This window comes from Oreochromis aureus, linkage group 3 (assembly GCF_013358895.1).
Source record: "Oreochromis aureus strain Israel breed Guangdong linkage group 3, ZZ_aureus, whole genome shotgun sequence".
Lineage (NCBI taxonomy): Eukaryota > Metazoa > Chordata > Actinopteri > Cichliformes > Cichlidae > Oreochromis > Oreochromis aureus.
This window is the reverse complement of record NC_052944.1, coordinates 44,495,423-44,522,136: the sequence shown is the minus strand read 5'-3', so window position 1 is coordinate 44,522,136 and position 26,714 is coordinate 44,495,423. Positions and strand designations below refer to the sequence as shown.

Sequence of the window (26,714 nt, the reverse complement as noted above, 5' to 3'; positions counted from 1 at the left end):
AAATGTTAGAGCTTTAGCTGGGAACACTTTTTTAATTAATGATTTAATCACTGAGCACAGCCTTGATTTTATGTTTTTAACTGAAACTTGGTTGGACCAAAATAACAGTGACCTGTTCTCATCGAGACGACCCCTCCTAACTACAGTTTTATCAGTGAGGCCAGGGTGAGCAGGAGAGGAGGAGGGGTCACTGTCTTATTTAATGAATCATTTCAATGTAAGCAGCTATCTCCTGGAAGTTTTCAGTCTTTTGAATATGTTTCTTTAAAGCTGAAGGCCCCATCCAAAGTTGTGTTTCTTAATGTTTACAGGCCTCCCAAATACTGCACAGACTTTTTTAATGACCTCAGTGAACTGCTGTCTGTGATCTGTGTTGATTTTGACTGTGTAATTATTGTTGGGGATTGTAACATCCATGTGGACAACCCTCAGGACAAAGGGACTAAAGACCTGAGTAACACTCTGGGCAACTTTGGGCTGATTCAGCGCGTAACAGAGATCAAACATAATAGAGGACACACTCTTGACTTACTGATCTCCAAGGGCCTGAGCATTTCAAAGGTTACTGTGTCTGATGTGGGCCTGTCTGATCATTACTGTGTTTTCTTTGAAAGTAAAATTTCAGTGCACACAAATATATCAACAGCAATGATCACAAAACAGTGTAGAACTGAACACAGTAGTGAGATCTTTAACCAGGTCTTCCCATTAAGACCTTGCCTGTCCAGAGGTTCAGTCAATGAACTCATCAATAGCTTCAATGCTAAAATGTTAAATGTTATGCTGATCTAAAATGTTAATGCTCCCATTAAGGTGAAGGTTATCTCTGGAAGGAAGAAGTCTCCATGGAGAAACTCCACACTGGTGAAAAATGAAAAAAAAGAGTGTAGGAAAGTTGAGCGCAGATGGAGAAAAACAAACCTTCAGGTTCATTATGACATCTATAAAGAGAAACTTCACAATTATAATTTACAACTGAGGAGTGCAAGGAGGTCCTACTTCTCTGACATCATCACCAAAAACAATCATAATGCTTGGGTTTTATTTGCTACAGTTGACAGGCTAAGAAACCCTCCTGTGTCAGTGGCAGCTGAACTTCATTCGACCATGGCCTGCAATGACTTTGCCAAATTCTTCACAGACAAATTCTAAAAGATTAGACAAGCAATTGGTACATCAACAGCTGATTTAGGATATGTACTGTGTCCACCGAAAAACTGTTTAAACACCATGCAACAGTTTCACCCTATTAACAGCAAAGACTTGGAGGACATCCTAGGTCAACTGAACTCCTCCTCTTGCTGTTTAGATGTCCTTCCAACAAGTTTTTTCAAAAAGGTCTCAAAGACTTTGGAGTCAGACCTGTTACACATTGTCAACTTTTCTTTAATGTCAGATGTGTTTCCCTTAACCACTAAAAACTTCTGTAATAAAACCTATACTGAAAAAGGACAACCTTGACAAGACACAAATGAACAACTACAGGCCGATCTCAAATCTCCCATTTTTAAATAAGATCATTGAAAAATCGGGATTTCTGGTTTGGAAATCTACAAGATGGCAGCATAGGAGATCGTGAACCTGACGCCTGAATTAAAAATAATTAATAGCCCATAGAGACCCGATTTCGTAAAGATTCTTATAAAAATAAGATAATTGAGTAAGGGCTACAAGATGCCAAGAACTAAAAATAGTAAGAAATCTGCGCAGCATGAATTGCACGACGAAGACGGAGAAGGCCAGAACTCACCAGCTGGTAGCGTCATAGAGGACAGCGATATGCTAGCAGAAGCAAAAGAACATGCTAGCACAGCAAGCTTGGACCTTATTCTCCGAGAATTAAGGGAATTCAGAAGAGATAATTGTGCACAATTGGATGAAATCAGGGAGGAAATAAACAAAACCAACAAGAGAGTGGAAGAGGTAGAAGAAAGAATAGTGGATGTAGAAACTCAAGTACAAGCTAATGAGGAAGCAGTAACAGAGATGCTCAAACTGCATATTGAGATGGATGCCAAGCTAAAAGACCTGGAGGGACAGTCTAGAAGAGAAAACATTCAAATATACGGTGTCAAGGAGGGTCGGAAGACAACTCTACATCAATGGTCGTATTTGTGGAGAGTTTATTACGACAGAATCTGGAGTTGCCGGACTCCGCTGAGGTACGAGTGGAAAAAGCACATTGCGCTTTGATGTCAAAACCATCGCCAGGAGCGACGCCACGGTCAATCATCGCGAAACTGTCTAGTTACAGAATGAAAGAAGAAATATTGAAATTGACCTGGCAGAAGTGTGGATTTGACTACCAAGGCAAGACAGTTAACTTGGATCATGATTATGCACCAGAGATTTTAAAGCAGGGAAGGGAATACGCAGAGGTGAAATCTGTGTTAAAAGACAAGAAAATCCGATTCCAAACTCCTTTCCCAGCAAAGATGAGAGTCTTTTATCCTGAGGGAACAGTGCTATACGGCACGGTGGAGGAGGCGACAGGTGACATGGTAAAGAGGGGATTCCTGGTGACGATCATCAAATGCCCGGAGACGCTTCTGGAACAGATCCTACGTTTATCGTGGCGCATAGAAAGGAAAACACGGAGGCAAGTAAAAAAAGACCAGACCCGAGATTATAAGGAAAGCCTCCGAGTATTGAGACGTCAAGAGCAAGAAAGAGTGGGACACCGAAAAATCGAGGCGTAAAGGGAACAGGTGGTGAGTTTAATGTAATTAAAATGTCCTCTGAGGAAACTAGCCATATACACTGGTAAAGCAGAAATCGAAAATAGGCGGACGTTTTACCTATGCTATTAGTCGAATGGACATTGGCCGGTGGGCAAAGGAAGGCCCTGTCTCACAGAGGTGAGAGAGGCTCCCCCTCGAAGCCCCCTTTTTTATTGGGGCTTACTTAGGGTCATATCGGAGACCCCACATTTGGAAGTCTTTTTTTCTCTTTTATTTTTCTTTGACCAAATAAAGCTTATTTCTGTAGCTGTTGTTTTATACAGCTTTAATGTTAATATTAATGTTTGCTTATGTATGTTGTTACGACCCGGCTCAAAAGCCGCAACATAAAAAAAGGAAGACGAATACCAGAGTGTTAGTGAGAAGAGGTTTTTTTTAAAAAAATGGAATACCAGGTTGGCTAAAATGGCTGGTGCCACCAAGGCAAAGACAAGTGAGCTCTCTGGGAAGCTTGCCTCAGGTATGCTTTTATCCACACCTGACTAGGTGTGGCCAATTAGCACCAGCTGAAAACATTGAGGAGATTAGGGGATGCAGAGGGACGTAACAATGTTTAGGGAGTGGTCTGATGGTACATGTTGTTGCTACATTAATAATATTCAAATAGTAAGGGTATGCTTAAAGATAAGGAAAAAATCATATCATATAATGTAAATGGCCTGTCGAATCCAATTAAACGTAATAAAATTTTAACTAAAATGAAGAAAGAACAAGTACAAATAGGGTATCGACAGGAAACCCATCTAGACTGTAAGGAGCATGAAAAACTGAAAAGAATGGGTTTTACAACAGTTTTCTCCTCTTCCTATAAAACTGGACGAAGGAGAGGACTGGCTATCCTGTTATCAAGCAAATTACTCTTTGAAAAAATATTTGAGATAAGTGATAAAGAGGGACGTTATATTTTGGTAAGGGGAAACATTGAGGGGAATCCAGTCATGTTGTTAAATATATATGCGCCCCCTGGAAGCGATATTTATTTCTTTAAGAAAATTATAGATATGATGGTAACAGAGACAGTAGGTTTTCTAATTTGCGGAGGAGATTTAAATATACATCTACAACCAAAGCTAGATATTTCCAATAGAAAAGCGCAGAATACTAAAACATTAATTAAGAATATAAATACACTGATGAAGGAGGTGGGACTAATTGATATATGGAGAGACTTGCATCCCTACCAAAGGGATTATACTTATTTTTCCTCACCGCACTCGTTATACACAAGAATAGATTATTTTATAACTTTTGGGAAAAATAAAGATAGAATAAACACTTGTGAAATTGGAGCAATAGACTTAAGCGATCATTCACCAGTATACCTGTCTGTTGATGCAACCAAAACTCAATAACTGGAAATTAAATTCAAGCATACTGAATGATCCTCACTTCAAAGAACAAATTAAGAAAGAGATTCGCTTCTATATGGAAACTAATGACAATGGTGAGGTGTCTCCTCCTATTCTGTGGGATGCCTTAAAAGCTGTCCTGAGAGGGAAAATTATAGCAATATCCTCTTATAAGAAAAAGATGAGAAATAAGAAATTAGAACAGCTACAAAATAAATTAGAAGAATTAGAGAAAAGGCATAAAAGAAAAACAACAGGATATATTGGAGGAAATCATGAAAACAAGAAATGAAATAAATGATTTGACTACATAAAAAAAATAATGTTTCTTAAACAAAGGTATTATGAGGGAGGATCTAAAGCAATGAATGCTTTAGCCTGGAAACTAAAAAAGAAAATAGCAGATAATACAGTTCAGTAGTATAGTTGAAATTAACAGTTTTTTAGATTCTCTTGATTTACCAATACTGAATGAAGAACAGAATAAAACTTTGATTGAAGATATAACAGAAAAGGAAGTAAGAACAGCAATAAGTAAAGTTAAAATAAATAAATCCCCAGGATCAGATGGATATACGGCAGAATGGTACAAGGAGCTAAAAGAAGAATTAATACCAGTGATGCTTTTCACATTGAATTGGGTCCTAAAGAAAGCTCAAGTACCTTCTAGCTGGAAAGAAGCAATTATCGCTGCCATCCCAAAAGAAAACAAGGATAAATTAGAATGTGCGTCATATAGACCAATATCTGTTCTTAATACAGATTATAAGCTGTTTACATCTATCATGGCTAGACGATTAGAAAAGTTCTTACCCTATTCTAATTCATAATGATCAAACAGGTTTTATTCGAGAGCGCCAAATACAAGATAATGTACGACGGACATTACAAATTATTAACCATATTCAAAAGAATAAAATAGAAGTAATGGTAATCAGTATCGATGCAGAAAAAGCATTCGATTCAGTTAATTGGAACTTTCTTTACCGAGTTTTGCATAGATTTGACTTTCATGAAATTATAATTAAGACAATACAGGCACTTTATGATAACCCTACGGCAAGGATTAAAATTAATGGCTACCTATCAAATAGTATTAAGCTGCAGAGAGGAACAAGGCAGGGCTGAGCATGCTCACCATTATTATTCGCGTTATATCTGGAACCATTGGCTCAATATATAAGACAAAATAAAGAAGTAGAAGGTATTAATATCCATGAAAAGGAGCATAAATTAGCCTGCTATGCAGATGATATTTTAATATTTTGGGGTCAACCATCAAACTCTCTACCTAAATTAATGCAATCATTTAAATACTTTGGTCGACTATCACGATATAAAGTTAATATGAGTAAAACACAATTGCTTAAGTACAACTATATTCCATAAGAAGAAATTAAAAATAAGTATCAATTAGCATGGGAAACAGAGTACTTTAAATATCTAGGAGTCATAATACCTAAGGATCTTACAGAACTATTAGAACGAAATTATTTACCAATACAAAAAAAAATGAAGGAAGATATAGCGAGATGGAATCTAATTCCATATTTAAGTTTATATTCGAGAATAGATTCAATCAAAATTAATATTCTTCCTAAATTATTATATTTATTTCAAACATTACCAATAGAAATGAACCAGAAACAATTTAATGAATGGGATAAAATTTTGTCAAGATACATATGGCAAGGAAAAAGGCCCCGAATTAGATTTAAAACCTTACAACTTAACAAAGGAAAAGGGGGGTGGGGCTTACGTTCTCTTAGGGAATATTATTGGGCAGCACAATTAAGGCCTATGATATGCTGGTGTAATCCTTCATATGATGCTCAATGGAAAGTCATGGAGGAGGGTCTGACTTCCATCCCCATACAAGCTATTATAGCAGACAGCAGCGTGCAAGATTTAATAAAAACTATTGAAAATCCATGGATCAAGTTGTCTGTGAAGGTTCTCAGTCATCCAGGTCATCGTAGTCAAAGGAGTTTGCAAAGAAAAGCATCTGGACTTCTTGAGTTGCTTGAAGACGTTTCACCTCTCATCTAAGAAGCTTCTTCAGTTCTAAGGTCAAATGGTGGAGAGTCCCAGATTTAAACCCAGTGGGAGTATCCCCCCACAGAGGGACAAAGGACCCCCTGATGATCCTCTACCTAATCACATGAGCCAAGGTGTGAAAGTGGGTGTGGGTCACAATCAGCCAGGATTTCGGGTGAGCTCATTGTGAAACCTGGCCCCACCCTATCATGTGATTTCCTGAGTGGGCGTTAAGGCGTCTGGGAAGGGATCTCAAAATTGGATTATAGATGGCAGACAGTTGGTGTTGTAAACCACCGCCTCTGTTCAAAGATGGTCGCTCACAGTGGACGTAAATGGCTTCTTTCACTCCTCTTTCAAGCCATCTGTCCTCTCTGCCCAAAATGTGAACGTTGGCATCCTCGAAAGAGTGACCTTTGTCCTTTAGATGCAGATGAACTGCTGAGTCTTCTCCCGTGGAGGTGGCTCTTCTATGTTGTGCCATGCGCTTGTGAAGTGGCTGTTTGGTCTCTCCGATGTAGAGGTCTGGGCATTCCTCGCTGCACTGTACAGCATACACCACATTGTTAAGTTTTGACAAAACTCCAAAACACAAACTTAACTCCAAAGTTAACCCTAACTAGAGGAAGTTAAACAAACAATAAAAAACACAGAGAACACATTTCCTAAGAAAATGCAGAGTAAATGCTGAAAGCTGAGTATTTGAGTTGGATTACTTGAAGTGTTAAAATATTTGGGGAAACTTGTTGAAACTGCTGAAATACTCTGAACCATTCACCTGTGAAGAGGTGAAGTTCACACACAGTGTAAAAAAATGTTTCGTTGCAAAACTTTTAGTTGTAATTTTTTTTTTAGTTTACTCAACAATGTTAAAAAAGGTTAGGCAAACACAGAACTTTACTATGCCATTGTTATGGATATTTTAACAATAACCTGCAACACACCCAGCAAGCGTTTTGAAGTGGTTTAATAAACACACTGCAATGTGGAGAGGATCACCCCAGTCAAACACTAGGGTGATCTCTGAATTGTTGCCACCGCTTTCACATCTTATATACAGAGACACAGACAAAAAACATTCCACAAACTCTTACATGTTGGCCCCTCTCACGGGGGTTAATTAATATGAGAAGGTGCATTAAAAAAATAAATGGCTGGGCCAGTGGTGCACATCGCAAATTAGCTCGCATAGATTAGTTGTGCCTCTTCTTAATGACGGTATCTTAGCTAACAACCCCAACTACCAGATTCAACTTGTAGTTGGCTAAAAATAACTTAACCTACCGGAGAGAGGGACGTTGCTAGCTGGCAGTTTTTTCAAGGGATTCTGAAATTTCCACATTCCAACACTTCAAATGCTTCAGGAGCTCAGCGCATCAGCACCGTGGAAATACACAGATACATCCGTAGACTCGAGACAGAAATCACAATGCATTTTCGGTACTTTCAGGTGTATGGACCAATGTTTTCTTTTCTGATCAAACCAGAAAGCTTTAATGAGCAGCTGGATTTGTCTCGCATTAACTGGCTGGACACAGAGAACATCGAAATGCAGCTGATTGAACTGAAAAGCTCGACTCTGTGGGGATCAAAGTTTGCAGGACTACGAACGCAGCTGGAATCCACAGCTGTGCGTGTTCATGGAGCTTGCATTTTCACGAAGAGTATCCTCAGGTAGCCGTCTGAACGCTGGACACTCGGAGACCTGTGTCTTTGAGTGGGAGACCAGAGATCACATTAACATGTGTATCCCTGTATTAACAAACATGCCATATTGGCCCAGTTTATTTTTCTTATCATTGTTGTGAGGAGACCATAAATACCATTTGCATTTTCTGTTATACAGTTCATTTGCTGTTATGGAGTTCTTGTTATTGATAAAAAAGTGTCTTTTTCTTTTGGTTTCAAAATAGCTGATAACTATTTGCTGATAGCTGCCAACATCTGCGAACAAATATAATTCTATAAAGTTGTTCTATATAGAGACTTCCGGTGTCATGTAGAGGGAGGACGTATGTGCGAAGGCTCCCGGTCCATATCTTAAAACTATCTTTTTATAACGAACTTGCTGCGCACATTGCGATACAACTATCTGTCTAAGTCAATTTAACTAACTTTGAAAGTTATTGAGCACGTCTAAACAAGCAAAAGCAGTTAATGCACAAACTCTGGCTACACGTGCTGCAAATAAGCTAGCGTCCTTTGCAGCTAACAATGTGTCGACGTCAATGGACGGCTCTCCAGCACCTGAAAACCTTCCATCCATAATGGTGTCCATGGACTAACTATCTGCCAAATTTGCTAAACAAAGAACCTCTCTCAAGGAGGAAGTTTCGGCCTTGATTTGAGACGCCACTAGACCGATTCAAGATTAATTCATTCATTCATTGGACTCGCTACAAACAATGGTGAGCTCATTCCAAAAATGTCTTGCCTCCGTGGAGTCTACTGCTGGGCATAACTTTGAACGGTTGACAGTAGTGGAGGCTTCCGACCCAGAACCAGTCACTGGTTGATCGGTGCGACGATCTGGAAAACCGCTCATGTAGAGCTAATTTCTGCATATTGAATATTCCCGAAGGCACACTGTTCCAAAAAATAGTAATGTCATAGTATATTACTGTAATTTTTTACAGTTTTGTACTGTCTTCCTAGGATATCATTCAATTTACATAAGCAGACTGTGATCTTACATGTCAAAGGTAAAACAACATAACATCACTGTAAATATAGTAAAACACAATTTACTTGTTTCTTAAATATATTTTTTGTACATATGCATATTTAGATCGTAAAAATACGATCTAAATATGCAACAGCTAGTTCTCTCCCATCATGCCTTGGGACATGTGCTGCTGTTTAGATGTTCTTGTTTTATTGTTTATGGTTAGTTACTTTTAACTGTTATCTTGAATGTTGTGTTTACGCCGTGGTGCAGAGTCACTGACAGTTGTTGTTTTGTAGCGGGATGTCACTCATGTACCATGAGTGACTTCTGTTCTGCTGTTGTTGAAGGTTGAGGCACATGGAAACACTGGATAGTGTTTAAATAAAGCGCTCCCCCTACCTACCAGCTTGGGGTTGAATAACAAGCTCAATATCTTTGAGCTAATTAGTTACGATTCTTTTGCATGCCACAATCTAATTGTGCTAATTATATATTTGTTTTAATAAATGTAGGAATGGGGAGAGGCAGCAGCCCTAAGTGGATCACTAAAGGTCACAGATATGCCATCAAGTCGAAACAAACACAAGTGTCCAAAGTTTTTTCCATCCATCCCAGTCTCTTCCTCTTTGTCATCCCCTTTATCTCTGTCATTCTTACTAAAACTGATCCGTTTAATGTTAGATGTCAGTAGATTGCAGGTTGTCAACTGAATTCTGTTTTCTTGCTCCTGCTAATTGAAGTGCATAATCCTAGCTGAGAGGCTGCTGTAGGACAATCAGCTCTGGGCACCATTGCTCTGTAGTGAGTGTAGGCTGTTAGTCTAACTGGTGTCTAAATCTATTTCCTCTGGAAGAGACTAAAACTTTGTGAAAGGAGTCCAATATGAGTTGATGAGTCAGTTATGCTTACTTCTGACCAGTGACAATGATTTTGGCTGCTGTTAGCTGCTGTTAGCCGGTGTAGGGAAATCTTCCTTTGATATGGAAGGAGGAGGAAGTGGCTGAGATAACTGAGGTGTTTTTTAGTCAGACAGGCATGAGGTAAGGCATCTGGAATCTCTTATAGGGCATTACCTCAGTCTGCAGGCCTACAAAACGGGGTTGTTGTGGTGGCTATGTATTGAAAAATACACACAGACACATCCCTGGAGGTGGTACCTATTTTAGGCAGCAGGGCTTGGATCATTGTCATTTGGATTGTCTGCTGTGGTGGGTGAAAGCACCATGACTAATAATTTCGCATTACGAAGTTGGCCAGGTTTGGGTGTAATTAAAAGTCATGTCTGCTCATGTTCAAGCGTAAAATGTGTCAATATATGAGGTGATTTCACACCCCGATTTGTCTTGGTAGATATATTGAGGATGCAAAGTAGGCAAACTGGAAACAAATTAAAAGAAAAAATAATGCAAACTTTAAACCTTGAATCTTGGTTTTAAAAGAATAGTTTTTGCCTGTTTCTATGTTTTACATTTACATGCTTTTATTTTGAAATTCTTTTTCTTCCTACTCACAACTTAATAAAATAAACTATTCACACCTGCTCACTCTGCATGAAAGATGGAAGGGAATCACAGAGCAGGTACAGAAGTGGCACAAGCATGAAGACAGCCGAGCGTCAGCAGAGCAACAGGATGGACAGACCATGTGTTTCAAGACTGTTACATAGCTGGGTTTTAGTTTTATAGTTTTCTGAATGCCTTGGGCAAAAAATCACCCATATCACCCCAGTACAGTTGCTACGAAGAAGGAAAATTACAGCTACAGAGATCAAACTTCTTTAAAGCAGACTATCAGTATGTTTTGGGTTTTCTTGTTTGTTTGTTTTTTGGGGTTTTTTTGCCCTTTGTTTGTTCCTCCTACTCACAGACAAATGCTGTTTGAAGACATGACTCAGGATATGCGTTGAATGGATGAGCATACTTTCAAAAGGTATTTCCCTCATTTTGTGTTTCAGCCACACATACCATATAATAGAAAAGATTGAGTGAAGGATAAATCAGTGAGTTCTTACTCTATCGGACGGCATCAAATACTTACGCCCACTCCCATAGAGATGCTCCCGTGATGGTGCGTTTGGGTCTTATTTAAATGCTATGTTCACATACCATTTAAAGCTTCACATTGTGCTTTGCTTTGTTTTTACTCGCTGGATAGCTTCAGACACTAAAAACTAGATCTTAGAGAAGATCTGATCAAGGTCTTGTGAGTTAAAACACACAAATAACCTTACACGGTGAGAAAATACTCTCACCCAGAGTGTTTAAAACTGATATGAAGGTCATTTGACAATTTGGATATGAGATTTGCATTGCTGCATCATGCTCTGATGTCAAAGGACTCTTTCTGTGTAACTGAAATAAAAGAAGCTTTCACAGTACAGACACCTTTTTATTGATATTCAAGGAGGAAGCAGACCCAAATAGTTCAGACCCCTGCAGCATAACAGAGCCACTCTAGCCACTAACTGTAGGAGGCCCGGACTTGGCTTTTTCTTTTAAATTGTTCACAGGAGTAATAGTCTCTTTCTGTGTGGCTTTCTGGCAAAAGCCCAAAGGAATGTTCAGTATGCACCTGAAAGATTCACCAATAAAAGTATTTAGGAGACATTAAATTGCACACGATGACTGGCTGGTACAACAGATACCTTTGTTGTGTGTACCACAGAGGAGCGCGGGAGGGATCCGATTCCACCGCTGAAATCTGAGATAAAACAAAAAAAAGAAAATATGTGTAGGGGGAAGAAAGACTTTAGAGGGTGGGTAACTTCAGATAGTATCTCCTGCAACATGTGAGCCATCAAAGACTGTGTGTGGCACACTCGCTCACCCAGATCCTGAGTTAAGGTGCCGGAAAATTAATTTTGATCTGAGTGATATCCACGCCCAGAGAGAAGACCCCACACCCCAAACCATCTCGTCTTCTCTTCTCATGCTCGATGTGCAGTGGCTCGCTCACAAGGCAGCTAAGTCAGCAGGAATGCCAATATATCAAGCTCGCTGTCCAACGTGTGGAAAGCTACGTGAACTTGTTCCATTCGACAGCAAGCAAAATGTTTGTCTGCGACTGTTCATCGCCCAGAGATATGACCGTTTTGTTGTTTGCGTTTGTGTTTCTTCTTCACCTTTCTTTTTTTAATTTTTTTTTTTATCTCTGCTGGCAGCTGGCGCCAAGAATGTGTTTGGAAGAGTGCTGCATTGTTTTCCTTCACACCGTTGGGGAGGCCATCTCAACCTGAAAGCTGTCAGCATTACGTGGCGCTCACATTCTCACTGTCTGTCTGCAGCTCGCTCGCTCATGCGCACTTTAAAGAGAACTTTAAAGAGGTGAAGATAAAGGGTGCAGGTTGGGTTCAGGGAGTCAAACGTGTTTAATGCAGGAGGCATTTATTATCACAAATATACAGCATTTGTCCACACAATAGTTTATACACCACTCTGCATTTAATATTAGTTGTTATTATTATCTCGTCTTATTTCTGAACATCAGATCCTTGCAGGTTTTAGATGTGTCCTTGAACCAACACAGCTGATTTAAATGGCTAAATTAGCTCCTTAACATGTCCTGAAGTTCTCCAGAGGCCTGGTAACAAACTAATCATGTGATTCAGGTGTGTTGGCCCAAGGTGAGATCTAAAACCTGCAGGACACCGTCCCTCGAGGCCTGGAATTGCCCACCCCTGGTATATTTGGTGTTGCTGATAGAGGACATAGAACATTAAGGAAAAGCTACAAAAACGTAATCGCTTTCACTACACTGCTTGCGCGCAGAAGGATATTATTGCATTGGAAGTCACAAAAGCCACCCAAAGTGGCTCTGTGGTTCAGTGACCTGACACAATTTATACAGCTGGAAAAAATAAAGTATATTACTTTTAATTTTTCATGTGTCTGAGCAAACACACAAACTCTCTGAGCGATCTCTTGGACCACTGTGAGCGACATCAGACGTGTGCACTGTGGTCACGCCAGCGTCGAATCCATCCATGGTTTATTAAAATAATCAAATTACAGCATTTACATTTATGTTAGACTACTTTTAATTAACTGCTTTACCCCACTTACAATGAAATTAAAAAAAAAAAAATCTTGTTCATTCAATTCAATTCAATTCAATTTTATTTATATAGCGCCAAATCACAACAAAAGTCGCCTCAAGGCGCTTTATATTGTACAATAGATCGCACAATAATAAATACAGAGAAAACCCCAACAATCATATCATATGACCCCCTATGAGCAAGCACTTTGGCGACAGTGGGAAGGAAAAACTCCCTTTTAACAGGAAGAAACCTCCAGCAGAACCAGGCTCAGCGAGGGGGTTCATGACCTGTGTAGTATGTTAACACTATTGGAAGTAAAAATAACTTGAACTCCAATTTTGAAAACACAACTTTCTTTTCTTTTAAAAAGATAAAAATAAAACTCTGACTTGTATTATGAGTCTGTGGTCTGGGAGAGAGTCCTGTAACTCTCTGTCTGCAAAATACAGTATATAATGACCAGTGTAATTATATAGTTACTTCTTCAAAAAAGTTACTGAGTTTTGCAAACAACAAAGTTTTTTGCAGCTGTTTACCTAAAAATGCAGCCAAGGTGTTTTTTAAACAGACATTTCAAACTATTTACAGAACAATCAGCTGTTCTGCATCAAATTTGATGCCACACAAATTATTTGTGCCACTCCAAAAAATAATTTCTGTCCACTATGAGATAAAGGAGAACAACAGCCTGATACCTGCAGGCCTGACAACAGGAGATGTATCACTCCTGTAACACCTAGCAACTAAATGCCATGTTTTGATTGGTCGACATGGTACATTTTTCGACCAATGGGAAAGGGCGGGGTGTTTCGGTTTCGTCTTTGCTCACAGGCGGAGGGTGCTTTTGAGCGTTTTCCTTATAAAACGCAGTTTTTACCGTTTCTTCCCGCAGTAAATATAAACAACGATCGTATTCAGGAAGAAAACCAAACATTGCATATATTTTTATCATAACTCTGGTTTTACGTGGCCTATCAACACAATTTAAAAACTGGTATTAAGTCCACACTTTTTCCGTCAATTGTTCCGTCTGTCCTGCTCACATCTCCAATGGTTGTACACGTTGTCATTAACGTGGCTTCACTGCACATCAGCCACGCTGCTTTGCTAGCTAAAACACCAGTGTCGGCACATATTTACTTTAATTTCAATTCAGGTTAGATTTTTTTTGTGTGTGCGCAACACAAATTTTCTCTGCGCAGAGACCGTGCCAACAGTGCGCAATTGCGCACGTGCGCAGCTTAGAGGGAACATTGGTCGAAGGAGAGATTCTTTACCGTTTGGGATACATTTGCTAAAACATTTAGAGAAAATTAAAACCATTCCCATCTGATACTCGCTTGGCAGCTACCGTATACCCCTATTGTTGTGAAGGTGATTAATTTTGTTCAAACTATTACCTTTTAAGTGCATATCTTTATATATGGCTTGTTCAGGACGTCCAAGCATAAAAACGGTCTTTCTCTTAAAAAGAAAAAACAAACCCAAAACTAACTGGCATGATCAGCCTTGTACTAAAACAAAACCTGAAAATCTGCCAGAAAAATCACAGGAAAAGTTTTGCTCTCTGGTGAAACAATATGGTACAGGGATTAGAACCTGCCATGCAGTGCTGCAGTCACTGCTTCTGGCTTTAATTATTAACTACTGTTACATGGTCAGAGTCACTACCTCTGTTCATTTTTCCCACATCATATTTACTGGTTGCCCATAAGTGCTCCAGAATATCACACCATTCTGGAAAGTCTAACAAAAAAACAGCAGCGGCACAGTTCACACAACATTAATGTTCACCATTAAACACTTCCTAAACACTTCATGGCAGTGTTTCATCACTGGAATGTGAATTTGTAAATAAATATGTAAAATGTGTAAAACAAACTTTGCTAGGATGTGTGTTAATGTAAGCTATACAATGTAATATAAATGATCAGTTTATTTAGTTATTTTATGTAAATAATCAGCAGATACCAAGTGAAACTTTAGTGGGGGAGAGTAAATGCTGTAATGGATCTGAGAAGGTGTGAAATACATCAGTGTGTGTCCTGCTCAAACGGAGCCTCGGCCGCTCATTATAGCAACCAGCTGTCAACTCAAAATGACGTGTGATGAGTGAAAGACTTGAAGAAGAAAGACTCACTCATCATTCTTCTTCAACATGCAGGACACTGTTGTAAAGGCAAAATGCACTTGTACTGTTTAACCCATGTTGATATAAATGACATTTTTATGACTCGTCTGTGTGGAATTTATACAGAAAGCCTACAACAATAACAACATCGTCTCCACCCAGATGAAACTTCCAACACGACCTGACATTCAGACACTGAAAAGTTCAGACTGGTCGTCATTATGATTTATGGACTTGTGAACGGCCTCCTTGATCTGTCTTTGACTGTATGCTGACTCCGAGCTGCTGAGTCCCTGCTGTGTCTGTTTCAGCCTGGTGTTCATTCTTGTATCTGCTCAGGGTCCAGGATACAGACTGGATAAGGCACATTTAGAGAACACATTTAAAACAAGACAACAAAATCGTTTTACATGTTACTAAGATTAAGAACTGTATTTTATGTATGAGAGAAGAAGAAAACCTTTGGGTGAAGCAGTTTAGATAAAGACATATGTCTAATATCTGAAAAAGTAGAAATTTAAAAAATGAGAGAAAAAATGGAGAAGGGAAAAATGTCTGACTGTGTGATCAGTTTTATTTAATCCAATGAACAACACAGCTCAGCAGCCTTTATATAGCACGTTTATAGCACCACCATCTGGTCCGGGGTGGGGTTAGTGTAGATATTTATATGGCCCTTTTTCCCTGAAAAACTGCATTTGTTTTCCATAAACACTGTAATATTCTACATTTGGCTAATCTGTTACTGCGATGATCCTCCTCTATGATATATATAAAACTGTCATGTCACTGATCCTGTAGTTCAAAGTTCAGACTGCATTTAAAACAAGAACAAAAGTGAAGCATCAGGAACAGACATGAGATTCCTGCAGTTCAGGAACTCGGCTGTAGAAACCCACAATTTGGAGCTTTAATAACACAGATAGAAGCTCATCGAGTCTCTGTGTGCTTATCTAACTGATAAATCAAATGAAAAATCTACTCATCCAGTGAAATGAATGAAATTGTGCAGCAGCTAAACAAATGTTGGAGTGATTAGAAAAATCTTTCACCTCAATCCATTCTTGAGCTTTGAGCAGAATATATGTGTGTAAACATGAAAAACAAAACAGTTTTCGTCTTTGAAGCCAAGTTTTGGAGGAACTATTTGAATCAGTTTTGTCCATCATTAAAACCAACGTTTATTTGCCAATCATTCAACTTCACCACTTGTGTAGAACTCTGCTGATTTTATTTCCTTTGTGTCCAGGGTGAGAGCTGAAGATGGTGGTGGGTCTCCCATGTTGTGTGTGTGCAGTTGGCGCCTGGTTCCCTTCACGATTGAGTGCACGTTCAAAAGCACCTGAGTTGATTTTTTTTAAATTTATTTATTTGATGGATCCGCCTTCCCCTTCTGTTGACCATTCTCACCTGACGGTAGGGCTGCTCGATTATGGCAAAAATGATAATCACGATTATTTTCACTGAAATTGAGATCTCGATTATTTGACGATATTTATTTAACAATAACAATGTATTGAATAATGGCTTTAAAGATTGTCAAAAAATAATATAAAATAGTGTGCAAATACTGATTACAGTGCAAATGTTTGCAATATAAAAAATAAATGAAAAATGTAAACATCTATGTTTAGTGAACTTCAAAATACTGCATAATATTTGATCCACGTCTGACTCCGCGAACCCATAATGTTTCCACCAATCTTCCCTCAAATATTTCATGTGTCTGAGCGAACACACAAACTCTCTGAGCAGTCCCTTGGACCACTGTGAGCGACATCAGACGTGTGCACTGTGGTCACGCCAGCATCGAATCCATCCAAGTTACATGGTTTATTAAAATAATCAAATTACAGCATTTACATTAATGTTAGACTACTTTGAATTAACTGCTTTAGCCCACTTACAATAAAAATTTGAAAAATCTTGTTCCTGTGTAGTATGTTAACACTATTTGAGGTAAAAATAACTTGAACTCCAATTTTGAAAACACAACTTTCTTTCTTCTTTTTTTTTTTTCATAAAGCTCTGACTTGTATTATGAGTCTGTGGTCTGGGAGAGAGTCCTATAACTCTCTGTCTGCAAAATACAGTATATAATGACCAATGTTGGGCAATTAATTATATAGTTACTACTTCAAAAAAGTTACTCAGTTTGGCAAACAACAAAGTTTTCTGCAGCTATTTTTTTTTTTAATGCAGCCAAGGCGTTTTTAAATAAACATTTCAAACTATTTACAGAACAATCAGCTGTTCTGCATCAAATTTGATGCCACACAAATTATTTGTGCCACTCCAAAAAGTAATTTCTGTCCCCTATGAGATAAAGGAGAACAACAGCCTGATACCTGCAGGCCTGACAACAGGAGATGTATCACTCCTGTAACATTCAGCAGCCGCCTCATTGTTCTGACACACACAACAAAACTATTGACTACACTACACACTAACTATACAAGATTTGCGCTAAACGTCTCAAATCTCTCACATCTCAGAACACCGCCGTCACTCCTAAAACTTCCCCCCGCTTCTTAACAACTAGATCCCACATTGCCATATCATTTTTTGATTGGTCGACACGGTACTTTTTTCGACCAATAGGAAAGGGTGGGGTCTTTTGGTTTTGTTTTTGCTCACAGGTGGAGGGTGCTTTCGAGCGTTTTCCTTATAAAACGCTGTTTTTACCGTTTCTTCCCGCAGTAAATATAAACAACGATAGTATTCAGGAAGAAAACCAAACATTGCAGATATTTTTATCATAACTCTGGTTTTACGTGGCCTAACAACACAATTTAAAAACTGGTATAAAGTCCACACTTTTTCCGTCAATTGTTCCGTCTGTCCTGCTCACATCTCCAATGGTTGTACACGTTGTCATTAATGTGGCTTCACTGCACATCAGCCACGCCGCTTTGCTAGCTAAAAAACGGTGTCAGCACATAAGGACGCTGTCATAGCCTGTCAACGACGTTGATTGGCTGCGTATATACGAATGTGAATCGCATTATTGGCTGGACTATAGGATAAGGTGGCATCGTTCTAATCCCATACAGGAGCAGCCAGTCACTTACTGACTAACACTGCAAAACAGAATTGTTAAAGTTTTAATTTTAATTTCAATTCAGGTTAGATTTTTTTTTGCATAGCAACGCAGATTTTCTGTCTTGCAGAGACCGTGCCAGCAGTGCGCAAATGCGCACGCGCGCAAACTTAGAGGGAGCATTGGTTTCCACACCACTGAAGTCGTTTTACCTCTCTTTTCAACCAACGGCATTCTTTCTTCAGCAGCCATTATCCTCTCCTCTCCAAATAACTTCTGCTTAGCTTTCCAAGCTTTTCCGAGCTTCCCTCGGGTCCTCTTAATTGTTGTGTCTTATAATCCCTGTTTACACATGCCTGCTGACACATGATACACAGTGATATGTGTTTGAATACAACCTGAAACCTGTTAATGTTCTGATTTAACAGCAGATTTCGCCACATGCAGGACAGAGAAATTCCTGCCTCTGTCACACAAAAAGTGGAAAATATATTTGTTTGACGTGTTAATCATAATAACAAAGAAATAACCTGTCAGTATATCCACTTTTACATTGAATTATCTATCAGTAAAAATCTAACTCAAATCAAATGCAACAAATTCAAAAAAATCCAACCCTGCAGGGATCAAACATCTGATCAAACACCAGGGTTGGACACAGACTTTCTAATCTGACATCACAAAGTTATTCTGAAGCTGTAAATCTAATTAAAAACTCCCCCCAAAAACCCTTAAAAGGTTCAGAAACATACAGAGTTATGCAAAGTGAATAACAGTATAAACTTAACAACTTTGAAATCTGTTAGGACACTGTCACTACTCACGCCAACCCGCTCTTCAGTCCCTCTCACAGCACGTGACCATTAAACATACACCCGTCGCACGTTAAGAACTCTACAGAAATGGTCACAAACATGGAGTCATCGCTAAAGAAATTTAGCTAATTACAGTCTACTACAACACTGGTGACAATATTTTGCAGTATTCTACACTTTTTAAGCACATTTACCTCTTGTGTAGCTAGCCACTGAATCATTTGCAGCCTCTGACTCTCTCTCGCTCCCGCTCACAGCGCTCAGTGTGTGACACAAACTTGAGTGCATGCGTGCTCTAGCTTACGGCGGCTCTTAAAGGGACAGTATACCCCCAAAACGCGAGGTCTAGTCATCACCATGACAACCCTACAACAGACCTCTGGTAGACAGGCAACCAGTCAAAAACACAATCCCCTCTTTTTAAACCCTTTCCATGCGAAGTATTATTTCACTTGGCTACATAAAGGACTGTTAGAGTGTGTGCTGTGTGTTTTTCTGAAGCATGACAATCCTTTCCAACAAGTATAGGGCTTTGGAGCGCCCCCTCCCGCCATGACAGTAGGCCAAACGAAGCACACGGAAGCGACAGCTATGGTTCGTACGTACTGTGTTGTCGGTTGCAACGTTAGATCACACGATAGGGAAGGCAAGAAGCTGGAAAATGGGCTCTCTTTTCATCGTTTCCCCTCCTGGAAGGAACGGGAGGGATCTCATGTATCCGATATTATTAAACGAAGACGTCAGGCTTGGATTGCAGCGGTCAGACTCGGACCAGTACGCAAGGCGAGTGCAACGAAAGCGAAAAAGAGCACCCATCGGAGGTAACCCCTGCCCCAAAAACATACAAAATTGCGCTCATTGTACGCTAATCTGCACATAACTTTCAGATGAATCACGCACCTGGAATACTGGTGTACATTTACCTTATGTGTATGCACTAATTTTATCATACATGCTTTCATTATGCAGCTGCAGAGTATGAAGGTGTGCCCCGTGCAGAAGTAATAGATGAAGATCTGACAGAAGACCAACAACAAAATCACCATGTCATGGAGGCTGTGGACAGGAGTTACTCATATCATGTGAGGGTGAAGACACAACACTGCTTGATAAGAATGTTAAGGTTTGCTGTGTTTTGGTGAATATGTGCCCCAGTGTGGTTGTCAAACCAGGGCCAAATGAAACTTGCTCTTGTTGAATATTCATAAAACTGCTGTGTTGCATGTACAGTTCATTGTAAATAATTGTATTTTCTGTAAAGTGGTTTCAATAAAACAGAAATGAAAAGTATGTTTACTTTTTTTATTCAAGATCTGTTCACATGTACTTAGCAAGTACATGTGCAGGTACACATGAAATGCAAACATTTTACAAGGCAACGCACAGCTGGTATCAATCGTGAATTGTTCATCTAGAGCAATTTTGGGGGCAGCTGCTGGGGAGAAGTCCATGTTATGTGCAACCTCTGGCTGTATCTTGGTCATATGGTCAACGTACTCACAACGTGGAGGCTTAAAAACGGCCAAATCTTGTACCCAACCGTTTGTGAATTAGATGTGCGTCTCCAGGAATTTATAATTCCGAAAATGATTCGCCGTGTATCCGCTGACTCCACAGACAAGGTATGCGAAAATATCGGGATAGGACAACGGCGGTAGGCTGTCTGGGTTTATTTCATACGGGTCCACATTACCGATGCACGCGTCTGGGCGCAATCGGTCGCAATACAGCCCTTTGTCTTCTGCGCTGATTTTAAGCAATGTTCTGACAGTCCTGCTTCCAACAAAGTGTGTTTGTTTTGATTTGTGGCCTTCTGTCATGGCGCCGCAATCCCACAATGCACTGCGGCGTGACGTCAACTCCAAAGCCCTATTTCCAGCTGTTTGTCTCCACTCTGCACTTTAGTCTTTCTTCTTGTCATGTCTGTGTTTGTCCACCAGGTGTCTCCCTCAGCTCATTTTCTCCAAATCAGAAGAATCAGATTTGTGGAGACGCTCTGCCTGCCAGACACAGCTCAGGGCAATGAAACATATCTATCCTCCGCAATATAAAGGCCTGTATCATTAAGTGTCTATATTTAAATGTATAAATGATCAAATATGATGAATCTTTTCATATGAAAAATGGCATTAATTGTCATCACTCTACATACAGTAATAATAATATAATATGAAAAAAACCTCAAGGATTCAGATTTTTATTAAATTATTATTAAAGTTCAAATCTCAAAGACATTAAGTTTACAGTCATATATGATCAAGAAAATCAAGAATCTTCACATTTCAGAAACTGGAACCAGCTTTAAATGTGACTAAAATAACGATAAAACAATCAATTCTCTAATCATTGACTAACTGATGAATCACTGCAGCTCCAATATATTGTTGCATTTGACAACCCACTACAGCAACTACAGAATAAAACCACTAACCAGACTGATGACAGATTTCAAACATGCTGAATATGAAGAGTAGTATCACTTAAACTCACATGATTATCAGCCATAAGAACAAATTCAGATTTATATTGATGTAAGGTATATAAATGTAAGTACAGTTTGAATCAGTGCAATATTATTTTCACACATCAATGGACCACTGAACTTCTCAGCTTCTAAAATGTAAAGCCTCATTTAGAAACTACACAAGTACATATAATGGTCAGGGATCAACATGAACCTGTCTTCTCTATTTGACTTTAATCAACTCTGCAGTGTCTCCATTATACAACCCAAGACAAAGTCCAGCATAGAGCGGCTGAGTGAATGTGGTCTGGACTCTGTGGAGGAGAGTCATGGTTTCAGAGACGCTGTAGAAAGACAGAATACCTGCTCTGTGATCCAGGTACACTCCTACTCTGGAGGACCGAGGACCTGAGAGGGCAGTTTGGACATGGTTGTGCCAAAATTGAAAACTGTTTGTGTCACAATATAATGCCCAAGATTTGTCATTGTATCCAAATACACATTTATTGAGGCTCCCTGCTCTGCTGATATTCTTGTATGCGACTGCTACACAATCTCCTCCTCCTCTCCACTCCACCTCAACGTCCAGTCAGACTCTCTCTACTCAGGACCTGTAAACATTCAGTAAATCTGTCTGGATGATCAGAAAAAGACTGTTGTTGTTCCTTAAATGTTGCTTTTCTGTTCCCCTCAGATAATAACAGATGTGTGTTTGCTGTGTTTGGATCCAGTGTGATTTCATGTGAATATTTTAAGAATCCAGCTCTGGTCTTTCGCTCTGGTGGTGACAGTAAAACATCCTCTTCAGTGACTGTCAGTGAGATGTTTGTCCATTCCTCTCTCAGAATGTCCTGTAGTTTATCTCTGGTCTTTGACACAGCTGCTGTCACATCCTCAAAGTACCTCAGAGGACGAATATTGATGCTGGATGAGTGTGTAGACTGACTGAGTGCTGACAGTGAGGGGTAGTTGTGTAGAAACTGGTTGTGATCCTCTGTGTGTGAGAGCTGCTCCAGCTCGCCGTCTTTCCTCTTCAGCTCCGCGATCTCCTGCTCCAGCTTCTCCTGAAGCTCTTTGACTCGACTCACTTCAGTTTCCTGCTGGGATCTGACCTGCTGCTTCACATCAGAGCTTCTTTTCTGGATGAGACGGATCAGCTCAGTGAACATCTTCTCACTGTCCTCCACTGCTTTATCAGCAGAGCCATTGATGGCCTCCACCTCCTGTTGAAGCAGCTTCATATCTTTCTCTCACTCCTGGATTCTCTGCTGGATGTTTAGTCGTCTCACCTCGAGCTCCTTCTGCTTCTCAGTCCTTTCTGCTGCAGCTGGGACTGTTTCATGGTCTTTATGTTCATCCATCAAGCAGAGATAACAGATACTCTGTTGATCAGTACGACAGAAAATCTTCATCACCTCATCATGACGAGAGCAGATGTTCTCCTGGAGCTTCTTGGAGGGGGCCACCAGCTTGTGTTTCTTTAATGGAGCTGCATCATAGTGAGGTTGGAGGTGTTTCTCACAGTAAGAAATTAAACAGACTAAACAGGACTTGATGGCTTTCAGCTTCCTCCCAGTGCAGACATCACAGGCCACATCTTCAGGTCCAGCATAGCAGTGATCAGCTGGAGCAGCTTGGAGTCCAGTCTTCTTCAGCTGCTCCACTAAATCTGCTAACATGGTGTTTTTCTCCAGGACAGGCCTCGGTGTGAAAGTCTTCCTGCACTGAGGGCAGCTGTGGATTCCCTTCCTGTCCTCTTCATCAAAGTGGGATTTAATACAGTTCATGCAGTAGCTGTGTCCACAGGCTGTAGTCACCGGATCCTTCAGTAGATCCAAACAGATGGAACAAGAGAAGGTTTCTCGGTCCAGCTGAACTCCTTTCTGTGCCATTTCTCCTCTCAGTGTCAGTGACTGTGTGAGTTTCTCTTCCTTATAACTGAAACTAGTCTGAGCTCTGATCTCAACAACATGTGTTTCTGCAGTGAATGGAGCCTGTCAGCTCTTACACGTCACCACATGTTGGTTACACCCATGCTTGGACAGAGAGGAGGTGCTGTGTTTAAGAGCAGGAAGAAGAGGGAGGGTTATCAGGCTGTGCTTCACTCCAGGAAGAGGAGCAGTTTGAGAGCGATACTGTGTTTAACCCTTTTTTTAATTCAGTGCTCACATCAACTTTTTGGCTTATTAACACTTTCTTCTACATAAGTAAACTTCACTTTAGAAATGTCACAGTTCTCACTGAAGTTAACAACCAGTGCTACAGGTTTTTTTTTTTTAATGCAGGAGGATAATGATCCTAAACATAGAGATAAAGCAGCCACTGACATGATGCTTAAGTTGCATTTAAGTTCATGCTCATTTCAATTTTTTCTCTCCATCAGACACTATCAAAGGTGAGAGGGTGCAGCAGGTGTAGTAGTTGGTGTATGAGGCAGTAAACATATTAAAGAGTTTTCAAACACATTCAGCTCCACAAAAACATGATAAATGTTTGACAAGAATAATAAAAAGAAACTCTGATCCTTCTTTAAAAGTATTTTTCTGTCATTATGGTCGAGTTGATCACAACTGCTACCATCATCTGGCTAACTACAGGTGCGTGGTGAATTGGTGGTGAAGAGAAAGAAGGAAGGACAGTACACATTTTTTCAAACTTTATTTAGAACAATGACAATCTCAAAAAAATAGTGGATCACTGAATCTTTCACAAAAGTATATCACATCTCCTTTTTCTTTTTTCTTTCTTAATCAGAGGAAAACCATATTATTACAATGATGTAGTTGGTATGTTACATTCAAACTAACAACAATTGTAACTATATATAAAAAAAGTAAAACCAAATAAATACGTTATAAAATAAAATAAAAAATAAAGAACAAAAATGAAGGAGATAAAGGGGAGCATGAAAATCAATAAAAGTGAGGTCTTATAAACAAGACATATAGCTTAAGAAAGGGGCTAAAAGACATAAAGTTCTTCTAAAAATGTATGCAATTTATATGCCTGAGGCTTATTCAGAGATTTACACAACAGGGAAAGTTCATTTTTAAGAGCAAGCCATGAAGGGCGGGATCTAGCATATCGGCATTTATGAATGTAATATTTTGTTGTAATAATGGGATTGTTTACTAAGAACTCCCTATTTTCATCCTTGAGGATTACTCCTATTTGAATATTCTGAAAAGACCAGAAATCAATATTTCTAGACAAGGATGATATTAAGTCATGGAGAGATTTCCATAAATTTTGGATAGTCACAAGTTGTTTTGCAAATACAACAGTTGTCTGACACAAATTTAAATATTTCCTTCATAAATTCATTAGAGGGGTAGATGTTTTTTGTAGTTTTAAAATGAACTTCTTTAAATTTAGGGGTGATTGGAAATTTTAAATATTTAGTTTTGATCAAGGACAGTACACTTATTACATCAGCGACCTGTTTACGAGCCTCTCGCTGCGGCGCATTGGATATTTTTATATGGACTAAAATATGTTTTTTGTCTTGTGCTTTGGAAAAAGAGCATCATTATAATACTAATATAATAAATAATGTTGCATTTCACAGAGCCGTGCAAACTCTACAGACAGTGGGAGATCCTGGAAGTGTGCCTGCAGGTTACATTCCAACTCAGCTCAGTTTAGCGCCATGAGGGAAAAAGTGCATGTGCAGATCCGGAAGAAACATCACATGCTTTTCTTTGTCTGTCATCATAGAGTTAGCGTTATCAATCCTCATACTTCCCGAAACACTTTGAGTTAAAGAAGCAAAGAATTCACAGTCAGACGCTTCTCTCTCTCATCTGTTCTGAATGACAATGGTAAAAATGCTCAACTCAAGCCATCATAACGACACTACTTAACGCCACTCTATGTCCAGTTTTCACACTATAGTTGATACCTGGTAAAAAATAAAAATAAAAACCCTAAATCGCAATACCTTATGAAACTGTAATTTTATTATTAGTAGAACCAGCGGTCAGTTTGGATTCGGGAGAACGAAAACAAAATTTTATTTACATAGCGTCAAATCACAACAAAAATTGCCTCAAAGCACTTTAGGTTTTTAAGGTAAAGACCCTACAAGTGTACAACATTTCTACTTTTAAGATTAGACTTTGCTGGGAAAACTTTCACTTTCAACTTGATGCCTGTACTTTAAAAATATGAAATATTTTCAGAGTAAATCAAAGTTCAGGTTTTTCTCCTGGTTGCTTTAATTTCAGTAGTTCATGTAGTTTTGGTCAGTCAGTGTAATAATCAAGATCATAAAGAGGATCAGATGTTGTAATGAGTGAATGAAGTCAGACTGTAGATTTTCCTTCTTCTAGCTGTACTGACTGACCTTTGACCTCATGTGTTGATGACTCTTCACCTCTGTCTCCTCTCACAGGGAGAAGATGATCTGCAGGATCCTGCTGCTCATCATCCTCACCTCATGTGTCTCTGGTTAGTTTACAGCTTCACTTTATGAACTCCAAATAAAGCTCAACAACAGATTTATTCCAGTTCTCAGTGTGTCTGCTCCTCTCTTTCCCTCTCTGTCTCCTCGACAGGATCATTTGTAGTCAATGGACGGAGCATAACGGAGTTTCTATACAGCTGGGTGGGTGCTATGATGTTACAGATAATGAACTTTATGTTATTCATAAGGTTAGTTAGTAGAGTTGCCAATCGTCCCGTAAAAAGCGTAATGGTCCCGCATTCAGAGAAAATATTACACGTTTCGTACTGAGCTGAAAAGGAACACAGTTTGTCCCGGACTTCAGCTACAATGGAAAAAAGACACAAAGCTGGAGTTATTGTGTCTTTGCTGCACAGCTGCCTCTTCTCCTCTCATTCTCTCCCCTCTCTCTCCTGTTGCTACTTCAATCGTGAAACTGATCAATGATCAGCTGATCGGCTTTTCTGTCTTGTTTGTTTATCGCCCACTTTGCGCCAGAAAGAGGAAACTAGCGGATGTCGCGCTAAACAACAGCAGAACGTTTAAGCTTGATCAGCTGTTGTTAGAATTTATTTAATATTAATTTCTAGTATCAGCTGATGTTTGCTGGAGCCACAGCTGTAAAAGCTGCTGGTCATGATATCCGTTTCTTTTCTGATGAAACCAGAAAGCCTTAATGAGCAGCTGGGTTTGTCTCGCATTATCTGGCTGGACACAGAGAACATCGAAATGCAGCTGATTGAAGTGAAAAGCTCGACTCTGTGGGGGTCAAAATTTGCAGAACTACGAATGCAGCTGGAATCCACAGCTGTGTGTGTTCATGGAGCTGCATTTTCACCTGCTGGACATCAATACCTGACAAGTTTAACCGTCTTCAGAATATTGCAGAGGCCTTATTACAGTATTTGGCTCTACATATCTGTGTGAGCAGATTTTTTTTTTGTTATAGCTGATAACTATTTGCTGATAGTTGCCAACATCTGCAA

At 39.4% G+C, this 26,714-nt stretch overlaps 1 pseudogene; it reads right to left on the bottom strand.

Moving 5' to 3' along the window:
• Positions 1-20,992: 20,992 nt before the first annotated feature.
• LOC120438164 lies at positions 20,993-23,362 on the bottom strand (annotated as a pseudogene).
• Between the last annotated feature and the right edge of the window lie 3,352 nt (positions 23,363-26,714).